Here is a 25,707-nt window from a genome sequence, read left to right on the forward strand (position 1 = left end):
GAAAGACCATGGATTCTGACAAGACTTAAGGATACAGAGAAACAGAAATTTTAGACAAGCATAGTGTTTCATTGTTTATTAACCAAGTAGTTTTGTTTCTGTGGGATCATTTCATCTAGAATCACTCTGATAAAGACACAAAACTACTGTGTTGGTTGTCCTTAACAGAATGTAAAAATTTTTGAGTGCTCATTTCAGACTGACAGACTGGCAGTAAAGTTGCCAACTAATATATCTGGCTGATCTTTTGTATGAAATGCAACAAGTAGCTTGAAGTCCTCCTCCTTTGGGGCCAGCAAATTGAGAATGCCAATATTCTGTATCACTTGAGGGTGTTTTGAGGTCAGTTAGTGTTTTTGATCTAGCAGTTACAATAAAAAATCTAGATACAAAAAAGCCTACTTACAGTAAATCTGTTGTTGTGGTTATACTTTTCAGTTATTTTAGTCCAAGAATCTGGAGAATTTCCTTGTATTTGGAAACAGCGTGATGCTGTTTGACAGCAGTCCACATGCCATGTCTTACTTCTAATGGCAAGAGCTTGGCTGTCCATTGATGTGAAAGGGCTTTTTGGTAAAATGTGAGTTTTGCTTTTTCCACTGAAATGGTTGAAAAGTGATTTGAGTATAAAATGGACACAGTGACAATAGGAAAACCTGAGAGAGAGAAAGAATGGATTTCTTCCTAATTAGTCTGAACATAATAATGTGTAGCATGTTAGCAGAACATGTCTGATTTTTAACAGAGGAAAAATGAGAGTGCTCAGCACAAGAGAAAAGCTTTGCATTAAATAAACCTTTTATTTTCCAGTGTCAGTTAAGTTCTGCTGAACAAAACCTTGGACCATTGCTCTAGAAAGCAGCAGGTGAATGCCACAAGGCATCATACTGAGGCCAGGGTGAGGGCAGCCACAGGGCTGGGACATGGCCAATGAGGAGAGCTAGGCAAGGCCTGACCAAGGTCCTGGGGGTCTATGCTCATACTGAGCCATCTGCTGGGCAGTGCGGCATGCCACTGTGCCACGTTCAGTCAAATGTTGCAGAGCACTGCAAAAGAGACGTGGAGGACAGCTTGCTGATTTTGTGGGCTTCCTCAGGCAAGCAAAGGCTGATCAGGCAGAAGCCAGTTGGGTAGCTATCCCCACAGGCATCAGGAACCCAGCGTGAGGAGCCCAGATGTGGTGTGCACTCATACATACCAACATGATAAAGGATGTATTTCCTCACATGCACTTACTGGCTTTTTGGGTGGGTAGGAACTAGGAGGTTTTCCAGTCCCTCCCTGATGTTTTCTTAGGGAATCACCATGAAATGTGTTCCATGTGATGGCCGCCCATATTGCTCTTAGCAAATACATCTTTATCTTGGCTTCATATCAAAATGGGCTATTGATTTCAGATTAACAAAATCAAGAAAAATATAAGTGTGAGATACTTTTATTCTTCAATAAAGTTCTGAGGACAATAATTGGATTTGCCTTCCAGACAGGCACATAGTATTGATTATGAATCTGAAACTATAATTCAAACAAGGCCAAAACTAATAGAAAGTATACACATGTTCAGTAACAAATAAATTAAAAAATAAAAAATATTCATATGTTAAATGCAAGAATTTTACAACTGTTACACTGATATGTTATTGTATTACACTTGCCTAAGTGGCTTAGCTGTTTTGTGTATAACCTAATATATGATTTCACTGTTAGAGAATTATGGAGTAAACTAAAGAAAGGTAAAACACTTTTTATCACTAACATAACATAAAACATACCTCAGTGACTGTTGTTGTGAAATACTATTTACTATTTTTTTTTCTTTTTGGTCCTTGATGAAATTAATGTGGGAATGCAGTATGATGCCGGATGCTAAAGTAGATCAGTAGATTAATTTTAGTCTCTTATGTATGCAACAGAGTTCTGAACAGTCTTTGGGTGAGGCTGTCATGCTGAATAATTTCTTTATCCATTGATCTCTATTCAAGACTTGAACTTCAGTAACTGGACATCTCAACATCATAAAATAGTCAAAACTTGAAAGGAGACATTAAATTACAAAAAAAAAAAAAAAAAGGAAAAAAAGTTATACCTCTTTTCACTTTAATTTCTTTCTTTCTTTCTTTTTTTCTTTAATCTCACTAAAAAAAATATATATCAAAATGTACTGTACTATGATTTTTATTAACCAGTTCTTACAACTTGCAACTGATTGTCTCAGCTTGAATTTATCTGTAGTATACAGAATTCTCTTGCCCATTCACAAAGAAAAAGTATTATTTAGAGTAGTTCTCATCCACAGCTTCCTCATTACTGGATTTATGTGAAAAGCAGATCTTATTTCCCATGGTTATTCACACAGAAGTTTTCTTTTTATGACTTGAAAAATAGGGTTATTCTTCTTTCCTTGATACTTGATGCTTTTAGTTTATTCCTATAGCAAATAGAAGCAGAGGTTCTCCAGTTCCTAAGTGCTATTGGTGCTTTTTATGTGTAATAACTGGACTTAACACAAAAAATAAATTTTTATCCAGTTATTTTATGCCAAAATCAACACTCTCCACAGTCTGTACATATACTGGTATACTGGTATTGCTTCTATCTTGATTCAGAGTACAGCCACCATGTTAATGAAGTGTTAGCAGATATGTAAGAAGTTATCTAAGAAACATTATTTTAGTTTTTTGAAACTGCTCTGCAAAAACATTTCTTTTCAGTTAGTAATTGCTTAGAGCTTATAAAGTTGAATGAAAGATAAAATAGATCTTCCTTTTTTTCAACTACTTAACACAACAAGCATTCATTTTTTCCCCTGGATCTAAACTGGAACTTTTGAAGAATCTGATCTTACCTTTCACCCAGAAAGAGGAGGAGAGATCAAAGAACTCTCTCTGTTACCTTCAGGTATGCTGCTTCTATGGTTATAAAACGTTCCATGTGTAGGTACTGCTATCTCTAAGTTTGTGTATCTGAAAGTATTACTGAATATCTAGTTGCTTAACATTTCTGTAGTGCTGCAAGAAAATCTAGAGAATTAAACCATGTAAGTAAGATACAATTAAATTCAATAACTAGAAAAATGTGATAACTGTTTGTGCTAACTGGCTAAGAATTAATTTCATTTTTTTTTTTATTGGTCTGCAGGCACTTGTATGGTCAAGAATAAGTTGGAACAAATATGGCATTTGTGCTAAATCTTCCAATAATAATAAATGTCACATTAGAGAAGAGATATTTTGACAATATTTGAAATACTAAAATGAAATAACCTTATTAAACATATCTGTGAAGCTGCTTACAAACTCCATGAGGAAATTTTCTCTCTTTGCTATAAAGAAATAGTAATGTTTGAAAAATTGTCTGATGTTGAAATTCTTATATTAGGGCATTCTGCATATAAAAAAGTGATGACATGACAGGCTTTTTCACATTATGGTTGTTTTCAAAAGAGGAACAGTAATTTTAAAGTTATTAATTGTCTTTTGTTTCTTTACTGGCAAGTTTTCACAGGCATTTATTTCAACTAGCAATGTAGTCAATTTTTATCTGTTTTATGGTCTGATAGATGGAGGACGTACAAATCAAATAAACATCATTAAAGTAGCATCAGCATCTAATCCATTTAAATAAATATACCCTACATTTGCAGATATAACTCTTTGCATTGCTGTAAGAATAATGGTAAATATGAAAAATATAATATCAAAACAATAATTTGTTTTTTTTACCATAATGCCAAACAGAGGTATCCACTGAAAATAGTGCTTGTAAAATAACAATGCTAAACATGGATTGTGAAAGGAGAGCCTTTTGAAAATACTGATTAAAAAAAAGAATGAATGATAGAAAACTTTCTTTGCATAAAAGATGCAATGTGTCTGTGAAATATGTAAGAAGAGAGGCAGGATCAGAGGTTTGTCTATGAGAATATGATCAGCATAAGATACTTAGGCAGAGATCCTCAAGATGACATCTTTGACAAAGCATGTCAGTGTTTCCCAGTTTGGTTTTTGCCTCTAGACTATGAAGGAAATAGTTTTTCAGTAACAAATAATAGTAAAGCCCATTGAGCTTCACTATTGTAATGACAGTTCTGAAGAAAAGTAGGCATTGCAGAAGACAGAAAAGTGGTGATCAGAAAGAATAATGCCAGTTTGTACAACTATGGCAAAAGCTCCTTCAAAGCAGAGACATCAAGGAGATAGCATGAACACATTTGTTTTGAATACCTAAAATAAGAGAGGTTTCTTTGCACAACTTTGCTGAAATGGAATATAGGAAGCCAAACAAATATTTAAAAAACCTGATCATAGCAACCTGATGAAAATTTTATCAGATGAGCATAATCTATGATCATTTAGAGGGTAGAATTTTGTAGAATTTTGAAGGGAAAAAGCTGCTGAAGACAGATCAAGTCAAAGATGAGGTCTGTAACTACGCACCTGAATATAAGATTTTAGCTATGCGTTTCCTATCTGTTACTACTATGTCTACACTAAATATTGTCCATCCACACAGTTAAGAAATGGCCTGAATTTTAAGTGAAAACATATGTCCAATTACAGAAGGAAGAGTTTGTAAAATAGGAATTAATTTGGTATTTTTTTTTTCAAAAGTTGATGTCTTAATATTTGGAAGTACAGAATTTGCTGTTGTCTACCTTTCTTTGAATTATAAACTCCTCTCTAGTTCCATGAATCTGATTGGGTAGAAAGTTGAATAAGTTCACTTCATACTTTTGATCACTGATCTCGTCAGTACCTTCTCTGCTTGTACTATTCTAATTTGAATGGGCCAAAAAAGACTTAAGACATGGGATAAAAGCTTAAGAAACTTCAAGAACTTAATTGTGGAAATACACCATGAATGTTTGTGCAAAATTTGTCACAGAGGTGCAGCCACTTTGGTGATGAAGGACATTTTTCACTACAGTGAGAAAGGCTCTGTGGTTATGCTATACCATTAGTCAGCAAGAATATTGTGTAAGGTATGAAGGAGAGGAGGGAGCTCTGGTTTTGGTAGTCTTTTATTGAAGGGACTGAAGGATTTGTTAGTCAGACCATGTTTCATTTTGGAAGGACTATTCATGTATGGAGGGCAAAGTAGAACTGTTAGTGCAGAACTTAATTAGTGTTTGTGGGTGATTTTTTGTAGAAGTGAAACAGAGATATAAGGAAATAGGGCCAAGGAAGGAGTCCTGTGGAGCAAAGGCGGGGAGAGAGGTGTGGGATACTGTAGGAACCATATTCCAAAAAGGTTATGGAAGAACATTTTATGAAAGGGACAGCTTGGAGAAAATGAAGCTGCCTCACTTTCAAATAGCTGGAGACTGTGGAGATACTTGCATATATATGTGTGACACAACAATAATTTTGTGATGACAGTGATTGATTTATTTTTTGATTTTGACAATTGATTTTTAAGACTGACCATCAAATCATTACATATGTGCACATATTAGATTTTGTATCTGTATCTGTAAATATGCATAAGCAGCACTGCATAGGACTTAAAATCTAGCTCCAGATGTTATGTATTTTTTGTTTTCTACTCATAAACTAAAATGAATGACAGAGACATTTATACACAGTCCCAAAAAACATTCGTGCTGGCAATTCCTTCCTTGGACAATAATGATAAATACTCTCTACTTCATATGAGATCAGGAAATCACTTGCCTTTAAGCCATCCAATCTAAGGGTATTAATTATGTATTACATCTCATGAACCTTCTAAATTTAGATAGCCTTGCAGGGATTGGTGTGATTTATTAATATACTGACAAATAATTAGCTGAGGAATCTATCATGTATATTTCATCTGTAGCCTGAAACTTCAACCTCTACCTCTTGGGAACATGAAAAATCTATTAGTCTGTCTATCACTTCACCAGTTACTGAAGACTGATTCTTTTCGCCATTTTGTATAGCTAAAATACAACAAGGAAAACTGATGTTCTGTTGTATAAAAGTGATGTTTCAGCACCCCTGAAACTGATGGTGTAAGTAATCATACATAAGAGTGAAGGATGCTTCTGAACCAAAGCAATTAAAGGCTCTTAATAAATGGAAGGCTTGATTAAGCACCTGGTTATGGTTACTGACAAATAATGCACTTACCAATGCTGGTTTAACTGCTGTTATGGGAACAAAGGAAGCTGTTTTCAGCACTATAGCCTAAAGACTTCTGACTGTTTTTACTTTAGCAGATATTAAAAGGGTTGCAACTCAACTTCATTAGCATTGTTTTGAACAAAGATTATGGAGAATAGAAATTGAAGATTAGATTTCTGAAGTAATTTTGGTAGAGTAGAAAGACTCCTTAAGTAGAAATAATTAGCCACTCTGCAAGCTACTTATTAAAGATATCAGGGTGCACAAAAACTCATGCATGCCAACACTGAAGAAACAATGAAAATTTTAAATTCCTATGTGAAAAGAATATGAACATCGCAAAGTTGATTACCAACAGTCAGAAAACACAGAGCTATTCTTGCTTTTGTGGCCTGCAAAGTGTGTGTTTCACTGTTAACATTGTAATATCTTCCATTCTTTTTTTCTTACTGTTCACACTTCTTGGAGTATGAAGGACAATACACTCCACTATACAACCTCTTTTGTCTGCACTTGTATTGTCTGACTTAGTCCTGTCTCATCTCCCTTACCTCTTCTCTCTAGAAAATATATTACAGCTGTCTGTCATTATGTGACTTCCATTTGCTTCCATCATTGAGAACTATCTAGAAAACCATACTTAGTCTTTTAACACCAAATTACAGCATACAGTATCTCTCTGCAGGGATGCAGATGCCTGATGTCTAGGAGTTCTAAGCATGTGGAACATGCTCAGTAAAACTAGGAGCTTCATCCTAGCTCCCTGCCGAGCTCTTGATAGTCAATCCAGAGAACACATGCAGATAAGTTCTTCGAGCTCATAACTTGAATGAGTACTACTTGCATCTTAGGTATACTTACATTAAACTGTATATTTATAAAAACAGATCTCTTACCAGGCTCATGCAGTTTCAGGAAAGAATGACAGTACAAATTTAGAAAAAAGCCACATGTGAAGGAACTAGTATGAGAGATGACTCTAAGTGATTAGTAAAATGGCAGAGGGGAACAAAAGATTTTCACTGATAGTTATTCCTCTCTCATCCCTCTAAAACTCCTTCAATTCTCATGCTCACAATAGTTACTAGTGACCTTTTTCCACCGCCATTTTCCAAGCTGCAAATTTCCTATAGTTGACTGCGGCAGCTCTAAATCCAGATGGTAGGTTTTGAAATCCTGGTTCTCATTTGTACTCCAACAAAGTAATTAGCATCCCCTTGCAGCAAAGCACTGTAAATAAAATAAAATTTCTCTCTTCACACTGTGTCAGCTATTGCTGCTTGGTCAGAGTCACTGTCAGTAAGTATTCAGACCATCATAGAAGGGACAAACGACATTTGTTGTTTTCAAACCAAAGTTAAAAGGCTCTGATGAACTTCCTCACAGTGTTGCAAAACAAACAAACAACAACAACAAAACACCAAAAAAACCCACCACCACTTCCAAATGCCCTTAACTACTGGAAACTGGATCTGGACTGCTACTAATGGTCATGAGTAACAGATATTACCTCCTAAAGAATAGTGAGAACTACTTTAAACTTTTCTGTGAAACAAATGAGCACAAGTTTGGGATTTGACAGTAATTTATCTTCTCTTTTCTTGAGAATTCTTTAAATGATTTCAAAGCCATTTAAAAGTGCTCAGTTTCATTTTGCTGTTGGTATACTTGTCCTGTTCATTCACCATTCTCTACTTCTTTTTTTTGGAAAAAAAGAAAAAAAAAAAAAAGGAAAAAAAAAGTTGTGGTAAACAATTTCTATTGGAATGTACAAATTGTGTTGCTTTTTGTTTTTATTTTTTTTATGACAGCTAATATTTGAAAACTTACCAATGGATAGATATTAATAACACTGTATCTTGGGAGGAGAGTTGAAATTAATTTGCCTTCACTATTTGCTATATAAAACAAACTAGGAGCATTTCATAGCCCCCTACATGCAGCATAGGCTTCAGAATATGTTTACTGTCATGTGTACTAATACAATTGCTGTTAGCTCAGAGAACCTGTTAGCATTTTATAACCTATTTTATTATTATTATTATTATTTATTATTATTAATAATAAGGTTAGAGGCTGAGGGGAGGCCTTGTGACGGCTGCAGCTCCTCACAGGGAGCGGAGAGCAGTGCTGAGCTCTGCTGTCTGTGACAGCGACAGGGCCTGAGGCAACGGCATGGAGCTGTGTCAGGGGAGGGGCAGCTGGGGGTTAGGAAGAAAGTTAATAAAGCAGGGAGTGCCTTTTCTGAGAAAAACAATGTTTAGCAGTATTTTGCGGTGTTCCGGAGGTGTGAGTCTGGATAGAATGGTTCTGAGATTTTTTCTCTCCACAGTTCCATTTTATTAAGTATTCACTCGATTACTTAGGCTTTTACATGTAATTTCCCTCAGATTAGGATTGTTTAGTGTTAGTGCTTGAGTTAATAGCTATACAGGTAAAACTCTTATCAATTGATGTCTTGATTTCCATGCGTTAGGTATCAACAAATACAATCTTTTTTTCTCCACATCCAATCTCCACAGGTTTGGTCATTCCTTCTGTCCCTTAGTTCCACTTTTTCTTTTCTATTGCATGAAACTTAAGATGGCAGATTTTCTTTATCATTCTCCTACATATATATGATCAGCTTTCAACCTCAACTCTATCAACCAGGAGATAATTGTATTTAGCTTGCAGCTTTTGTTTTTATTTTTCTCTGATGCCTTTCACAGACTTTACCAGGAGCACTTCCAGAGCTACTTCCTTTAAATTTTTTTCTTGAGTTTCCCTTTTCCTAATACATCAATTAATTTTACAACACTACTCCTCATCACACTAATAATTGGCTCATTAGTTTCCAGTTTCCCTTGGTAGCCTGTATCCACATACTATATCTCATCTTACACTCAAATTATAAACTTATTTGTAAAGTTCTAGATAGGCAGCGTCTTGTTCTGTGTTTTTACGATGTTCATTGAATGGTTTGGATAGGAAGAGACCTTTAAGATCATCTAGTTCCAACCCCCCTACTATAGGAGGGACACCTCCCACTAGACCAAGTTGCTCAAAGCCCCATCCAGCGTGGCCTTGAAATCCTCCAAAGCTTTACTTACAATGGGATAGTAACTAATGACAGAAGTTGCAGGTAGGAGTGTAGTATCAGTATATTATTATGATTGGTTATATTTCATGCTCATGTAAAGAAACTGGAAGTTATGTATCTAATATGAAATATGTCATGCTTATTATTGAGTAATAATTAGGTCAGCAAAAATTCTGATATGAGTGTATGTTTATGTAGTTCTTTAAGATGTCATTTCTGAAGTGTTAATCTCCATAATGCAAGACCGGTATTCTTATTTGAAAAAATCATTTTTGACTCATCACGTCATAGTCTTCTATAATGTATTCTTGAAAATGGGAGGGCGCTAGTGCCTGACATCTATATTTTCTGCTACTATTTTGGCACAGTGTTTTCTTTCTACTTGTCTCAATCCATTTTTCCTATTCCCTCCTGGGATTGTCTCTATTCAGTAGGCAAGACCTGGATATGGGCAGTTGTTTGGACGTCATGTAGGGTCTTGTTGAAAAATTATAATGTTAAAAAAAGACATAATTAGGTGTCCAACCTTCTACAGGTGCAGAGAAAAAAAAAAAAAAAAAAAGGAAATACAACAAAATTTGACTCCTAACTCAGCTTTGTAGAAATTGCTTTAAAAACAGTATCCGTATTTAATAAAGAGAAGAGATAGCATGTGCCTTCCTTCCTTATGCTTTTTTTTTTTTTTTTTTTTTTTGCTTCATTAATGGATTTGATATGTCATTATAATCCAAACGGACAGTACATGGCAAGTCTTCTCTCATGGTCCCATGAAAAAAAAATTTAAAGAAAAGTTAAAGTTCTGTACCAACCTGATAAATTTATATTTTACTTTTTAAAATGCTCTTTTTTAAGTTAAAGGAAGAGTGAAAATTCTCCTATGAAATTTCTCATGAAATACTCTCATGAAATTTTCTAAAAGTCATAAAGCTTTTCTGATTTAATACATTTTAAAGTCTTTTTTCTGCAACTTAACTGGAAGGTGTGTGTTTGAAACATTTTTATTCTTTATTTTAAAATTCTCAGCAATAGGGAATCCAATTTGTCTATGTGATTTCTTCCATAATTATAACAATTATATCAATCTGAGAAATGAAACTGAAATTTTATTTTTGTGTGAAAATTAGAATGTCTATGTTTTTTTATTGATTGATCAAATCAATGTGGAAAATTCCTGTAGGTTTCAAGAACATTGTGTTTTTCATGGCTGTTTCATTTAGTTTGGATCCTTTAGGTTGGTAAAGTCAAATAGAAAAAAATGTAAGAGCAGAAACAACTTGTTTTGATATTATCTGAATCAACAAGATGTTTATTTTTTTCCATAACAACAATAAAGTTGTAGTAAAATGAATGTATCTACCTAATCAGTTCAGTAGGAAAATGTAACTGTTGGGTTTTTCTTTGGTTTGTTTATTTTGTTTTTCCTTGAGATTACAACCTGTGTAAATTTTTTAATTTGCCACCACTACTACTGTTATCAACTCAGTGTGTATCATATATGCTTATATTCATGCATATGCTTGTGCATGAACTGTAATCAGGGTGACACAAGTTCTTTTTTCAGCAGAACAAATGAATAGAATTTATTTCACCCCACATTTCCAGTCCATCAGTCATTCTCCAGCTATTTCTGAATTCTGAATCCAAAATATGATAGTATCTTTCTGTACAGTGGGTTCTTAACATTTCTGAGCCACTCCTTCTCGGTATTCTAAATTCTCTTAGTACTTCCTACATTAATTTTACACTTTGTCAAGAGAACATGCATGGTAAAGATGGTTAACCAAGTCAAGCACACTCCTGAAGTCTGATTGCATTACCTTAATATTACTGCACCTAACCTTTTTTTTTTTTTTTTCCCCCCCGTTTCAATTGTTAGAAAGTTAGATAGAAAGGTGCATATATACATATGTATATACTCATATTTCTAAGCTTGGAGAAAGGAAACAGTCTAGCTCAGGTATAAACAGTATGAAAGTATTCCTGCTGCAATTAGAAAATGCTTAAACCACCAAATATTGGCCTTTTATATAAAATTGCAGAGTTACAGCTTTATTATTGTATTATGTTCTTACCATCTCTGGTCAGTTTTGTCTATTTTTTCGTAAGCCACAGAAATGCTATGTAATCTATACCTTAAGTTAGCAGTTGAATTTGCAATTTTACACTAGATAGTAGCATATCCAATGTAAAATAATGATCTGTTGTCTTCCACTGTCTGCAGCTGCTTATAATTCAGTATTGTTATTGAATGGATCAGCTGAGAAGTCAACATCAGTGGAAGCAAACCGGTGCAAGTATGGCTGTGTTTAGATGTTTTGGAGAAACCATTGAGGTTGCTTTGACCTGTACTCCCAAGATTAAGTTAAAGTTTTCAGAGTTCTCTCAATTTTAGAAGTGACAAGGTGAAATAGAATCATATAATCATTATGGTTGGAAAAGCCCATAAAGATCATATAGCCCAAACATCAGCCCATCAGCCATTCTCACTAAACCATGTTCTTCACTGGCACATCTACTCTTTTCTTGAAAACTTCCAGAGATGGTGACTCCACCACCTCCCTGGGCAGCCTGTTCCAATGACTCACCACTCTTCTGAGAATAATTTTTTTCCTAACATCTAACCTGAACCTCCTCTGGCACAACTTGAGGCCGTTCCCTCTTGTTCTATCACAAGTAACCTGGGAACAGAGGACAAGCCCCACTTCATTTAACCTCTTTTCATGGAGTTGTAGAGAGTGATAAGGTCTAAACAAAACAAAACAACCTCCTCCCCCCCCAAACCTATTTCTAATTGGCACTTCTGCCATATTAGGTTTCAAAATGACTGCAGACTATGCTGCATATTAGTTTTGCTGTAGTTTGCTTTTGTTCAATCTGCTGGCAGCAACAATTGTAAATGTAAACCACTTGAGATTCACTCTTCCCAAAACATGAGTTATTTTCAACTTGCTTGGACGGCTTCTGTGATTGCTAAATAAGGTGAGAAGAGATTCATATTGCTGCAACAGGAAGCCCTTTTACTACAGGGACGTAAATAGGAATAGGAGGAAAAACTACAACAAATAAACTGACCTCATTGGAAGTTTTATACTGAAAAAATGCAGCAATGGACAAAATTCTAACACTACTTATGGTGGAGTCAAAAGCACATTCATTTGGGGACCTGTTTTAATGGTAGCAGTATGGCCTTTTTAGGGTGCTGTTCAGGGTACATATCCTATGATAATGCTGTAGAGAATGACATATCTGGCTTTTCCATGGAAAGAGGTTTTTCCTCTGGACTTGTTGCTGTTATTGTTCCATGTCCTGGAATATTTTGAGGAAGATCTTGTAATTACTTCCTCTTACTATTTAGAAAGCTTATGTAAGACAAAAGTTTTTCTTAATTCCCAGTTTTTTTTTTTATGTATGTATTTATGTAAACTTATTTTAGTCTTCATAAGCTATGATGATCATGTGATTCTTAGTGAAGCTATGTTTTATAGCTAGGTGATAATGATAATTAAACACAATCATTTGGAATAATCCTTGCTTTGTTCCATATAAATGGAGTTCTAACTTTGCATTTTGAAGTGCTGTATTTTCTAATTAAGAAATAATTAGTAGAAAGAGAGAAATGACATGTAAGGGAAAGATTCTTTAGCAAAGGAAGATTCCCACAAAGATTACAAATCAACTGTGGTCTATTAATTTTTGAGGGTTTTGATAAAATGGAATTTCGGAGATGCAAGGGGCCATGGAAGCTCAAAAATCAGAAAAAGCACCAAAAATAGTTTGAGTCAGAACATAATTCTAATTATATAAAGGCATTTATTTTTGCTTTACAATTTCAGGATTTCATTGAATATATGGTTAGCATGACAAAACGATGAGGAGGAAATTAGTATCATTGTCTCACTTTAACTGACACAAAAGACAGAAACAGCAGAAATACAGTCAGGAAAGCAAGTAATCCTATCCAGATAGTAAGGAAACAAGCTGTTTGCATTTTTTTTTGCATTTTTTTGCTTTTTTTTTTTTTTTTATGATGTGACTTAATTGTCCACCTAGCATTATGTTTTGAGTGTGTGTGTCAATTATTGTTAAGAGTCTAAAACCTTCTTCATCTAAATTTTGACCTCACGTAGTAAATGCATTGAGTAAACAGATGTAAAAACCAAGAGACATAAGAACTAATTGTGTTAAAGGGTAGGAAACATGCAGCTACTTGCAGCAGTTTTCAAGATAATTGACTTCCTGTTATTTGTGATCTTGTATCTTGGATCCCATTTCAAGAATCCACTTCTTTTCAAGAGGGCAAACAAGCCATGTGCTTGCATTCATCCCAGAGCAACAACTTAATTACATCCCATCCTACTGGCTAGAATATGGAAAAAATGGAGACTGTAGGTGCTTATATTTGTAAATGGGAATATGCATAAAAGTGAGCATGACTTTGAAGTATTTTTTATCCTATGTTATGGGAAGCATTATATAAATCTATTATGCATAAAAGATAATTTGTTTTATTGTGTAATGTATTTTTCCATGGAACATTAGAAGAATAAATACAGGCTTTACATTAATGGAAAAAATGTGCATAAACATCACTTTCTGATTATGAGTACCCTGTAGGTAATGTAATGTAATATTCAATATTAGCTATTTGCATCCATGGGGATACTGACCTCCATACCTCTAAAACTTTCACCATATCAGAAATTTATTTGTTTGTTTGTTTCTTTCAAGGATAAATTAGATATCTTTTCTATTACATCTATTATCTATCTTGTTTATGTTTTTTGTTGAGTTGAAAACCACTTTTGGGATTAGCGTTAATACAGGTGCTGCTCTGAAAGTGATGTCTCCCATTATATTATGTTGACCCATAACCTTGGGGTGGATGTTGGTGGTGTGGTAGTAAGGGTGCCAATATTCCATTACATTTTGTTTCTGTGTGACAGATGGCAGCGGAGAGACAGTCTGACAAATTGGTGTTTGGTGTTTGACATGGAAGTGCCTATGGAGCAAGGGTGTAGAACTGAATTCCTCCAAGAGGGAAAAAATGGCACTCATTGGCATTTATCAGCACTTTTGAACATTTATGGAGACCAAACAGTGGATGTGAGCACAGTGGGGCAATGGGTGTTGTGTTTCAGCAGTGGCAGCAGTGACAGTGTGTCACCTCTGCTGGTGCAGAGTTTTACGAACATGGCATGCAGGCTGTTCTTCATTTCTGGTGAAAATACATAGCTAATGGTTGTGACTATGTTGAAAAATAGTGTTTTGTAACTGAGAATGTGCTCTATCAAATTGTGCTTTTTGTATCTGTTGTAGTTTCCTTGGAAATAAATAGGAAACATTACTTTGGAGAGACCTACATAGACAGAAGCATATTTTACTTCTAATTTTGTTTTTTCCCCATCCTTATTATTTCATTTGATCTGAGTAGGGTGCAAAGTTAGATCCCTTACTTGCGTAATTGTTACAAGGGAAGTTTTCATAATGTCACCAGCTTCAGCTTTTATCTTTTGAACATGAGAGAATTCATGATTTTTTTTCTGACATTTTTGAGGCAATAAAGTCTTGAGTTGTGTAATGTGTACAATATCCCTTGCACGTTAAGTCTTAGGATTGCTAAATTAATTTAATTTCATATTATGTAGGAAAAAAGAAAAGTATTCTCTGTCAAACAGTATGTCTTCATAGACTTCTTCTGAGGTGCCCCCAGGTAGCATATAGATAGATTATTTTGCACAGGGCACTTGCAGCCTGACTAATATAATATTGTCTTTATTAAAAAAATGCCAGAAGGTTTCTATTGAACCAAGAGTGTAGGGTTTCAAGACTTGTGTAGGTCTGCTTAGGCTAGAGTTGTTTTTATTGTGTTTTAACAATTGCATGGTGGTTAAGTGACTGCAGCCTCGCCTGGATTAGCGTAGGCTCCATGAATAAAGTATACAACTCGGGATAAGGAATATAACTTAGTCAATGTTGGGATCCTTATTTAGCTTACCAATCATCTTTTGATCATAGACTCATATCAATACATCCGTTTCACCCCCTACCTTAATGAACTATCCCTTTTTAATTTTATTAGTCTTACTCATTCAACAGTTTACTAGGTTAATGCATTAATGCCTTAGTAGAAAGATGCCAATCACTCCTAAACCTTGCCTGACGAACCACTTGAGGTAATTGAAAATATGCTTAAGGAATTTGAATGTTAGAAGTACATTTTCAATGGACATAAATTTATGCATTTTCTTCTGCGCTCAGGACCAACTTAAGTAAGCAACAGTTTGGTTTACTAATCTGTACCACAATAAAAGAAGTGTCTTTGTAGTGTGACAGTTCTGCTTCTTGGATCAGTTCTATATGTTGTTTTTAGCTTTCTGTCAGTAATTAAAAAGTCTGAGACAATTCAGTGTTCTGTTTCATTTTCAGGTGCAGGATATATTCTTTGCTGTTCCTTCTTTCATTACTTTTTAACACTGGCTTTCAAAACCTGGTACAGATATGTGTCCCTCTCCTGTTCATCCATCAGAGAAGAGAGGGATCCTAATTATGAGGTTTAAAAAAATGAAAAAGAAGCAACAGAAATCATACTTTGTTGCTGCTGTTGACTTTTCCTAACATCTGCCTGTTGCAGACAAGGCCCCCAACCTCCTTTGAGTCTGACTCAGAAATGAACGTGTCACTCAGGTTTCTTCTTTTGCAGGCAGTGAATTATCTCCAGCACACCTGTATAAGCTTTACTGTTGTATCTGTCCTCTCCACAGCTGGTCTCTGCAATGCCGTTACTGCTGCTGCTACAGAGTCCAGGTAAGGAGAGGCTAGAAAAGTAATGTATTCCTCTCAGAAAGTCAGCAGATATTATAATAATCTGGGCTGAGTTCAAGTAGATATCAACTTTTTCACATGAAAATTTTGAATAAAAAATAACCTTTATTTTCCCCAAGCTAGAAAATGATTTGTGTCTATTTCCTATGCTTTTTAGCCTTTTTCCTTCCTTTATCAATTTTCTGTGGCCAACAGAGAAAAATAGAAACACAGAGAATAAGTAAATTCAAAACCAGTCTCAGTTGAAGATTAAGTAGGATAGCCCAACAGTAGCACTTCATGGAAGACACCATAGCAGCTAGTGATAGAGCAACAGAATATAAAAACACACAGGTTTGGTGCTGGGTATTTAAGACCTGTGGATCTGCAGTCAAATGCTGACAACCGGTTCTCACCTCTACAGTCCCAACAGGAAGGTTAAAAAACAGAAATTATTAAAAGATCAAGGTATTTGAGATGGCTTTTTAATCTGCCATGCCTCTATGCCATAAAAGGACTACCTGTGGTCATGTTTCTGTTCATAAAAGTACTTGTTTAGAAGATAATTTTGCAGAATAAGTATTCTTCCATTAAATGTGAAAGTACTGATGTCACATTTCGTGACCAACTGCCTAAGTTGAATCTCTCCTCTCTTTCACTAAAAAACTTCTCCAAAACCCCCAAATAAGCAAAAAACAACAACAACAACAACAACAAAAAAAACAACCAACCAACCAAAAAGAACAAAAACAACAACAACAACAACAAAAAAAGCCAAACAACCTTGATCTTTTTTGTGTTCTTTAGTAAACAACTTTTGAGGAAGATGTTTTCAATGGATAGAATATACTTGTACAAATGTGTTTGTAAACATTTCATTCAAATAAATTAATTCTGGAAAGATTGTCACTGTCATCATTTTACTGTCACATGAAAAAAAAGCCTTATTTGTTCTATTTCCTTTTAAGAAATAACAGATGCTTCGGCAATGAGATCTAAGGAGGATTGTGAATGAGTAAATTTAATGAACAAACATAATACAATTAAAATAAAGACAAACTGACACAATTAAATCTTGTGAGAGTTTTTCTTACCCTTTTCCCAGCATCTTTCTCAATGTTTTGCCTGGTGTCTGCATAGACATAAGATAAAATCAATGTGCAATTGCATTACTTTTGATTTTTCTAGGTTGGAACATTTAAGTGAATTCGTTTCCATGAGAACAGATTGCTGAAGAAATCATTCAGCTTACATTTTATCAGACTAATCAATGAACTCTGGATATATATATCTTTTTTTTTTTTTTTTGCAGGTAAAATATTCTGCATTGACTGAGTTAAGAGATTACACTAAACCAAGCAAGTTTAGGGATATGGCAGATGTCTTCACTTTTGTTTCCTTTTATTGCTGATGAGGATTACCTTATGATTTAACCAACATCCCGATTACAAGGTAAGTACAAGGGAGGTCTGGTAGTGTCGTTTTTGAGGAATGCAAGCCCCTTATTTTGTTTGACTGAACTCAGTACATGCTGGAAATGCAGTATTTTTATGTATTTACATCAAAATTCACCACTGAGTAGGTGGCTGTCGCTTACCATAATTATTCAAAATGTTGGATGTATTAAAAAAAACACACTCTTTTGTACTTGACTTTTTGCTACTAGGGGACACATGATTTTTTGACATGTTAATATGCCTGAAAATGTTTTATGATAAAAGGAATGAAGATTACTTCTCCCAAAGCTTTTGCTAGGATGGTTTACTGGCAACTGTCTTCTGATGATGTAGAAATTCCTTGTTGATTGACCTGGATCCCCTATACTGTGGGTCCCTAAGGCTTTGGGGTTTGTTCTTACAGGGTATATTTTATATGGTTTCTGCATTATTTCTATATGGGAGTTTGTGAGATCTGTTTCCTTCAGTAGTAGTTTTCTTTAGAATTGAAGCACGAAGTATACATTTTTATCAGACAATGTATTAACAGAGGATAAGCTGGTGGTTAAAAACAGTGTCAGATTTTTATCAAAGTGTCTGTTTGGAAGCAATAGGAATAATGTATATGATTTTAATATGAATTATAAAGCTATGAGCACATCACAAAACTATATGCATTTTGTAGCTTTAAAACTTCATTTGTAAAAACATAAATGTGTATGTGATATGCGTATAATTTCAGGCATTGTAAGGTTGGTAATTTAAAGACTAGCAAAACCCACTAGCATTTTAAAGTAACACTGTCAAGTAAATATTCTTGAGAATGTATATTAATCATCACTGATTACGAGTACAATGGGGATTACTTGCAGTGTGTAGTGTTGTTAATTTTATACTTTGGTTTGTATCTAGTTTTTAATGAACCTCATAATGTTCTAATCCTTGGAGGTAATTGATTATGGTAATTACTAAAATCATCATAAAATCCTAGTAAATAGGGAACAAATTGAAAAAGAAATACACTATAGGTGCCTGCACATTGTAGAATCCCCACTCCTTGCATAGCACATTAGTTGATCTTGGGGTCTGAAATACAACAGCCACCACTATAATATGCTATCAAGTTCACGTTACTGCACTGAATGTAGTTTACAGATTCCCTCACTATGGGGAAACAAAGGAGATGTCATGGAGTATCCAACCTATAGGCAGTGGGGCATTCATCTGCCTCTGACATCTGTAGGTTGAGGAAAGGATTATTTTTATACTTCCTAAAACATGCATTGTAGCAGTTAAAATAGAATATGCTTTTCTCATATTTTTTTCTCTTTTGAATATGATGAGTTAAATCTGTTGATTTAGCCTGCTGAGTTCAGTAGGTACATTTGATTTTCATCCTCTGACTAAAGTTCTAAATTTTAATACAATTAATGCAGATAATCTCTTATCTGCTATATGATAATCTATGCTATCTTCAACCTAAGAATCTCTGTGAGAGTAAAACCTGATCGCTGTTACACATTATATCAGCACTCCAAAGAAATGTGACATTCAAATGAATAATGAACCTGTTCTAACACTTAGTAGCTTATAGGAATTATATATATGGTAAAGATATGTGCTTTCTCCTTGAATTTCTAAAAATACTGTCACAAGAAATGTCATATAAAAGTTCTGGCTTTTATTTCAATTGTTCATGTGAAAATTCACCAAAATTTGCTGATTCAGAAGTCAACTAATCATTGCATTGTATCTCATTATATTGCTGGTTTGCTTTGCCATATATATTTAAAGTTTTCTTCAATGTACCTTTTCTTTTTGAAATTCTGTTGCATCTAATTTTAAAGTAAAAGTTAGTTCTGCATCATAAGAAAGCAGTTTATAGCATATATTTTATTATTTTACACGGAAATTAATAATTAGGGATTTACAACACATGGAAAAACAAATCTGCATAGCTGTACTTGTGACTGTATTTTCCTTTTAACTTATTTAAAAATATTCATCAGTTTTGTAATTATCTAAACTGAATTTAATGATTTTGAACTATGTATCATAGATGATGTCATTTAGAACTTGATGTTACTGCATTGTAGTTTGTAGTGTCTTGTGGAGTTTTGATAAAACTACAGAGAAAAATGGCTGAGTATCTTGCAAACTCACTATTTTCAGTTTTCAGTTTGAGTAAGCCAAATATATTTTACAAATTTCAGTTTCTATGTGAGCAGATGTATTTTCTGTTAATAAGAAAATTTTGCAGGGTTATTTAAAAATAATTAAGTCATTTATTTATGCTCTCCCATATAATTGAGATATTTAATCACACAGCATAGCAGGTAGTGTGCTCTAAAGGCAAATTTCACTAGAATTGTTTTCCAGAATAGCTTCATGGAAAAGTATATGGTGCAACATTGACTTCTTACTGTGTTTTATAAATTCAGAGATAAAGAGACTACACGGATGGGTTGAGTAAGGAGCAGGACTGCCTTTGTTCTTTTCACTTGCTAAAAAGCGCCTAAAAGGTTGCTCTGCAGTTTACACACACAATGAAGTCATTGTGAGGAGCATGGTAATGAGTTCTAGGAGACCCTGTTACTGTTGACATTGGAGCCAAGGCTAAAAGGAATTCTGGGAAGAAGGATACAAGTAGCTGCTCTGAAAGGAACTGAGGATCCAGAGCTGATCCTGACTGATCCTGATGTCACAGTGACAGGCCTGGATGCCTTAGAATGTGTTTCATAGATTGATTTGCGTCTTGAGTTTTGGAGAATGAGGGAAGGAAGGCTCTGTAGAAAGATCTGAATAGGCTGAACTGAGGGGCTGGTGAATCCAGTCTCCAGCAGTATGCCCAGGTGGCAAGGAAGTCCAAAGGCATTCAGTTCTTCATCAGAAATTGTGTGGCCAGCAAGATGAGGGAAGTGATTGTCCCCTTGTATTTGTTCACTGTGAGACAGCACCTTAAATACTACGTTCACTTTTGGGCCCCTCACTACTAGAAGGCTACTGAGTTGCTCAAGTGTGTGCAAAGAGCAACAAAGCTGCTAGAGCGACTAGAAAACAAGACTTCTGAGGATCATCTGAGGGAACTGTGGTTGTTTTTTCTGAAGAAGAAGTAGCTGAGGGGAAACATCATCTCTCCCTACAACTGCTAGAAAGGAGATTGCAGGAAAGAGGGTATCAGTCTCTTCTCTCAGGTGACAAGCAATAGGATGTGAGGAAATGGTCTTAGGTTGTGCAAAGGGAGGTTTAAGATGAATACTAGGAACAACTCTACAGTGAGAGTGGTCAAGCATTGAAACGGGCTGCCCAAGGAAGTGGTAGAGTCCTCCTCCCTGGAGGTATTTAAAAGATGTGTGGATGTGACACTAAGGGACATGATTCAGTGAAGTGACCTGATAGGTCAAATTGACAGTTGAACTCAATGATCTTTGAAGGTCTTTTCCGATGTAGATCATTCCATGATTATATAACTGTTTTCTCTACATAATGAGCTGAAGCCTGAAGGCCTCAACTCTTAAATTGTGCAGTCTGTAACTGAGGTGTTCCTTTTCAAACCATTTAGATTTGATGCAGTAGACAAATCAGAGAACACATCATTGCAGGGGCAAGAAGATTTTTTTGGCTTTGGATGGGTTTTTCTATTCTTGTGTTTTCTTCCAGGAAGTCACTTCATCTCACATGCTTTTGCTTTCTAGGACTGAGTTTGGAAGAACAATGATGCTTCAGATAAAATGTCTTATCCCCTTTGCAGAAACAGGAAGCTATGGCAGTGATGGAAGTGCAAACATCAGAGGTATGTCAGGTTCACAATCACTGCAATTAGATGTCTCATGTATGGTGGAAATACATACATTTTGTAAATCTGAGCCTGAAATAGATAGGTTCTCTCAACAGGAGTAGAAAAGAAATCTGATCCAGTGCCTATAGCAAGTCCAATGATAAAAAGAAAGCAGATGCTTACAGTGTTTTTTTTTTCTTTTTCTACTTAGTAGAACTTGCAGTGTTGAGAAATAATACTTCTTTACACTGCAGACACAGGTATCCAGCAGGAACTGAAGTTGCTGCCATGTTCCTTCCTCGTGGTAGATCTGTAGATCTCAAGGCAAAGCCTTGGGCAGGCAGGTTGAGTCCAAGCACCATGATGGGCAGCAACAGGACTGCCCTTGGTATTCTAGGTGCAAGACTTCCTGCCAGAAGTGGTGGATTGGTGTTTATAAATACCTGAGGGGGGATGCAGAAAGAACAGAGCCAGTCTCTATTGCCAAGTCCAGCAGGGCTGAAGCTTTTCCCATGGTCTCAGTGAGGGTCAGTCCAAACCCACAACCCTTTGGTGCCTCTGGGGTGACTCTATACAGCCCTGCTTCTGGAGGTCTTATCAATAGCCCCCAGCAGTCCCTTCTTTGCTTGGCCTGAATACACAGTTAGCATAGAGGATGCCAGGCTGTGCTGCACTAAGCTGCCATACAGTTGCAGTCATGGCATCAGTGGCATTCACTGCAGCCTAAGGGTGTCCACACTTGCCTTTTCTGGTAGTATTGTGACTACTTTGGCTACTGTGAGGATGTGCGTGAAAGTAACCTTGATGCTTCAATACCTGTCTTATTTTTTTTTTAACGTATTGAATCTGAACCTGTTTGAGGGTGCTTCATTTCTATGTATGTTGTATATTAGTAGGCAAATTTTCTAGTTTGTTAATGTATTTTCTTGCTCATTCTGGAAGTTTTTCCTGCTCTAATTGTAAACATTTCCAAGTCGCTGGTTGCCAACTTGACTTCTTGTAAATGATTTTGTGACTCTAAGTTTATTTTTCCTGGTACCAAATACTCTTAAAATTTTCTAATGTGCCTTCATGTCTGTCCATAATTAACTTAATGTCACCTCCTCCTTCCTCATTTAAGTATAATGCCAGGCCCTGAACAAACTCCTTCACTCCAGTAAAGGAGCAGCCTGAAACTGTCAAGATGTCAAGATGGCATAATGTGCTGCAGCATCTAGTTGATTCTTACAAGTTAAAACACCCAGATGACTTTAAGTTCCAGAGATTGTGAAAGTATAAATCCTCATAAGCCCTCAGAGCATCCCTGAAAATATAATTTACCAAGTCGGCTGTTTCAAAGGATATTTTCCCTAAGCTGTGTGCAGACTGATACTTGGATGTGTTACCTTTATAACTTTATTACCATTCTTGGTCTGATATGCCAGCAATGACAAGAAATATAGGCTCCTTCTGCTTAAAGTCTTTAAATTCATGAATGCAGACCATTTTGGAAATACTTCTGGCAAGAGGCTTCCACTTGCTATAAATCATGTAAGGAATAAACAGTCATAATCCAAAGAACCAACTATCTGAACTCAAATATCAAGTGTTTAAGGACTGTTGTTGTGCTATGCCTCATCACTTGAAATTGGTGAACTATATACATTTTGTCCTGTTAGAAGAGTACTGTGAAAGAAAAATCAAATGAGGTGACACTTTGTTTTCCTTTTAGCTTACTTTATTAGTGTTCTCAGATATGATCCGTATTGTCCAAGCATTATCTTCTGTCACCAGCTCTCCCATCCACTCTGCAGCAACCGTGTTCCCAAGATTAAGATGCCGAATAGACTATAAATTTTGTATGCTGATTTTTAAGGGGGGAAAACAACAGTTGCAGAATAAAACTTGCAGGCTGCGACTGCTATAAATCTTGACTCGTTACACTATATGGAGTCCTAAGAAAGTGATATTTGGGACTGTATTTCATAGACCTTTCATGCATTTCAGACTGTACTTTTGCTAAGCTAGGAATATGTTTATAATGTGACCTGAGGAATTATGTGGCTGTCAGGCTGATGAAATGGCAACAAGTATTTTTTAGAGCTGAAAAGAAGAGAAAAAAAGATGACACATTTCTAATTCCAAGGATTAGAAGGTGAGGAAGAAGAAAGTAGGAGAGGAGAGAGAGACAGAGAACAATTTATTTTCCTAAAGAAAATAATAAATAAAGGAGAATTTATTTACATCGTAAGCAGTATAGGATCTCCTCTTAGAGGTCTTAGAAGATCTGGGACATCATTTTCCAGGCTACAAAGATATACAGTCTTGGAAAGTGTTTGAAAGGCACTCTGTGTTAGAAACCCAGTCAGTTCTAAAGGCAGCTTGATATATTGGATCTACTTTTCACTTCCATATGTGTGGTGTATAACTGGAAAAGGAAACAAGTGAGTTTTCACATCATCTATATCTGAATGTGCTTCTTTTACAGCAAAAAATGATAAAACTGACCATGCTTGATGTAAAAAAGTTGATGTTAAATGTGTGAAGTACATCAACTGGTAAAACAGAAAGAAATCTGTTTAATCGCACTGATTTTCATTAGGATATCATCTGTAAAAATTGAATAGTAAAAAAGATGCCAAAGAAATTCAATGATTTTTAAGTCAGTAGCATTCCTTTTCAATTCAATAAAAATGAAACAGTGAAAAGATATTGCAGATGTTTGGAGGTGAGGGACAAAAGTACTCTTGTACATCTCTCTGTGTTGTTGCTTATATTGGAAATTTGTTACTCTGAGATCCTGATGCTTATTTAATGTTTTGGGAAGCTGTATAGAAGTTGTGTTCCCTGGCAGCAGCTTCAGGACTCTAAACAGGAAATGCATTTGCAGTAAGTCTGGAATATTCTGTCACAGCATGACTTATGATGTCCATACTCTAATAGAGAGTAGGCATTGTGTGTAGGGTTTTCCCTGATGTAACCAGGCCTTTGGATTAGCAATAGTCTTTCATGGAAAGATTCAAAATCAGATGATGTTCCAATGTGACAGAGAAGTAGGACTTCATACTAAAATATAAAAAATATGTATAAATTAAATAGTACAGGAAATATAAATATTCCTCTGAGGTATTTCCAGTTTGAGATCTCTAGCATAAGAAAGGCTGAATTTAGTATTTTTATTGCCATTTAATCTGTTAAATTATTATTTTGCTGTCTGGTTGAAATTGTACAGAAGTTAACATTGATACTTTAGAGTGGAAATTGAAGGAAAGTAAACTCTACTGGCTAAACTAAAGAAACAAAAAAGCTCTTTCCAGCTTCTTACTGGTGTCATTTACATTCCTATTAAAATATGGCCAGTCTCATCTAGCCTGTAAATGAGGATTTAATACAACTATAATAACTGGGTCAAGAATATGCAAGCAAATACATCTGCTTTAGAGATGTGTGGCAGATCTAGTTGCTATGCAATAGAGCTGGGTATCTACCTGTAGGAGTAGCTGTGACTGCATCCTACCAGTGATAGCTACTGAAAGGTTAGACCACACTCTTCCATTATACTAATGCAATTTGCTTACCTTTGAAGTAATTTATCAGCAATGAAACAGCAGTGGTGAAATTAGAGCTGGCTCACACTCTGTGTCTGTCTGAACTAGGATCCCAAGAGTACAGCAGTGACTTGAGAGAGCTGAATGTTAGAACAGCGGATATTCATTGAAGAAGTCATGGAAGAGTCATTCCCTGGAAGGGACAGGTAACTCCCTGGAAAGACATGAAAAAAATCACTACCATTAGCCTGATAGAGGTAGGAGAAAAATACCGAAATGTAAATGTTGGAAATGTCTATTTTAATACAGGTTTGCTTTGGCAAGAGTGAACCTAGGAAGGAAAGCAAGCAATGAACATAATGTCCAAAATATTTATGGTTATCTTTGTTCATGGTTTTATGTGGCAAAACACTCAGTCTGGTTTTCTGATTGCTATCTCCAGCTTATTTTCCTGTGGTGCCATCCAAAGACATTTCAACACTAAAATTTTAATCAACCTCTGTTTTTCACTGGAAAATTTAAATAAAATAATTCATTTGAACATTTTAGTAGTTGTTATTGCTCTATCATAGTCTACTTAAGCATTTCAACTTGTCAAAGAATGATGGGTTGTTATGGGTATTTTAATGAAAGACCATATTAAAAATACCAAAGTAATGTAAAACATATTGTAAATGAGTTCAAAATTAAAGGCACTTCATGTCCTTTATTGAACTCCTACAGTTTTGCTTGTATTCACACTAATGGCTGACGGTTTGTGATGGGAATGTGAAAATCAAGCTGTATTAGTATTCTCAAATACTGGAGATTTACTATTTCCCTTTTCACCGGACTGCAACATTGATTTTTACATACATATGCTTACGTGTATGCATATGTAAATATTTATTAAACTTACATGCACATAGCTTAAACGTATTACATATAAATATGCATATTTGTACTTATGTCTATATAAATTGAAGGCAAGGACATC

At 35.4% G+C, this 25,707-nt stretch overlaps 1 long non-coding RNA gene across 2 annotated transcripts in view; it reads left to right on the plus strand.

Moving 5' to 3' along the window:
- Positions 1-25,102, plus strand: part of LOC101751996 — a 59,186-nt gene extending 34,084 nt beyond the window's left edge. Inside the window, exons 1-5 of one of the 2 annotated variants that reach the window (XR_005857426.2) lie at positions 15,691-15,993; positions 17,303-17,442; positions 21,122-21,219; positions 24,840-24,937; positions 25,041-25,102. This is a non-coding gene — a long non-coding RNA (uncharacterized LOC101751996). Of the gene's footprint in view, positions 1-15,690; positions 15,994-17,302; positions 17,443-21,121; positions 21,220-24,839; positions 24,938-25,040 lie in introns of those variants that run through there. The other variant, XR_006936296.1, reaches the window with a different exon arrangement.
- Positions 25,103-25,707: the final 605 nt, after the last annotated feature.

The sequence above is a fragment of the Gallus gallus genome, chromosome 2, assembly GCF_016699485.2.
Source record: "Gallus gallus isolate bGalGal1 chromosome 2, bGalGal1.mat.broiler.GRCg7b, whole genome shotgun sequence".
Classification (NCBI taxonomy): domain Eukaryota; kingdom Metazoa; phylum Chordata; class Aves; order Galliformes; family Phasianidae; genus Gallus; species Gallus gallus.